This window comes from Brachionichthys hirsutus, unplaced genomic scaffold (genome assembly GCF_040956055.1).
Source record: "Brachionichthys hirsutus isolate HB-005 unplaced genomic scaffold, CSIRO-AGI_Bhir_v1 contig_651, whole genome shotgun sequence".
Taxonomy (NCBI): Eukaryota; Metazoa; Chordata; class Actinopteri; order Lophiiformes; family Brachionichthyidae; genus Brachionichthys; species Brachionichthys hirsutus.
In genome coordinates this window covers 119,512-121,206 of record NW_027180442.1, presented here as the reverse complement: position 1 = coordinate 121,206, position 1,695 = coordinate 119,512, and positions in this window count along the sequence as shown.

Sequence of the window (1,695 nt, the reverse complement as noted above, 5' to 3'; positions counted from 1 at the left end):
TCTGTAAGAAGACATCAAATACTGCCTGCTAGTCTCTAACAGATAGAACTCTGCTGAAATATTTGCTATATTTTTCAGAGAAATGAAAAAGGGAGAGAGTGGTTGTAAAAAGTATATAAATGGTTAACTACAGTATAATATAGTACATTATTTTTTTTTATAACTAAAAGCATGATTATATATTTCTGTCTGTCTATAACCCTTCCGTCTAATATGTATAACCCAAAGTACAGTAGACCATTTAAAAAGAAATAGTAGATATATGCTTTGTCTCCTTGCACACTCTCATTTGTTTGAAGTGCCTCAGTCTGTGGCCTCAGCACTGCTGGCCAACCCGCTCGGGCACTCTGGGTAATAGCCTTTGCATCAGTGCTCAGAGCAACGTGCATTCAAATGAAATATCAACTTGTCGCACGGCCAAGGAAGATGACAGCAACACTGAATTCCTGCCAGAATTCAGTCTGTCCCCAGGGTGGAGAGGGGTTGTCTCACCTTTATGGGATTTCAAAAAAGGTTACCCTTGGAATGTGACCGGTGGCGAGGTAATTGGGATAAAAAACATATATACGGTATATATATATACTTTAGGAAATTGTCGTTTCACTTTTGCCATTTTGCACATTTCATGCTCATTTGAGTCAAAACAGTGTGAGCATCTTCGTCTCACTTCAGCAGCCTGCGCCCGGTCAGTCAATAGTTGATCCCAGAGGGACGTCACGGTACGGATCTCACTCTGTAATTACAATTTATGGGCTCCAGTCGCATCCTTATCAGACATAAATTGTCTAAAGCACTGTTCATTGCCAAGCTTCAAGTTCTAACAGCCCTACTAGTAAACATGTCATATGTAAGTGCACATTTATGTGCAGTTGAGGGCTCGAGTAAAATATATTCTCTCACTCCTGTTGTTTCCCTCACTAATGTGTGTGGAGGTCTACAACGTTAGGTTCAACATTACGGTCATTACACATGCACAAGTACAAGGTAACGATATGCAGTTTTGGACATACAGGTTACAAAGATTTACACTTGTTATGTACACAGAATTGGTAGACATAGACATAGACTTAACTGCAATACATAATAAATGGGATTCTATGGATGGATGTAAATAAAATATACAGATTGTGCAGACAATTAAATTAGAATATGGGGGGGTTGTCGCATTACAACCACAGTTGGTTTCCGAGGGTTTTGTTGTAAGCCGATTTGGTTGATCCCTGTTAAGTATCATTATGCAGCGTCATGATACTATAAATGAGGAGAAAGAGGCTAGTTCCTCTTGGTAGACATCGTGAGACTGCAGAAACTGCCGTACTGTCTGCCGATTTGCTCGCTTACTTTCAGATATGCTGTAAAAACACGCACAAACAAACAGCAAATAGATTAAAATACATGAACATATACTGGTGACATATTATGAGGGGTAGGGCGGAGTTCAGTAAGGGGGCAGCTCGGGGGTGGGGGGGGGGCTGTTCCTCAGTCTACTGGTCCTGGATCGGAGGCTGCCGTAGGGGAGAGGGCAAACACCCCCACAGGGCAGGGTGGAAAGCGTCCTTGAGGATTATGTGGGCTCAGTGAAGACAAAGTTTTCTATGAATGTCCTCACTGGCTGGAAGGAGAGTCTTTGTGATGCGTTAGTGAGCCTCCTTGACCAGGCTGGCAGTGCTAGTTATCCAGGAGAGGCCCTCAAAG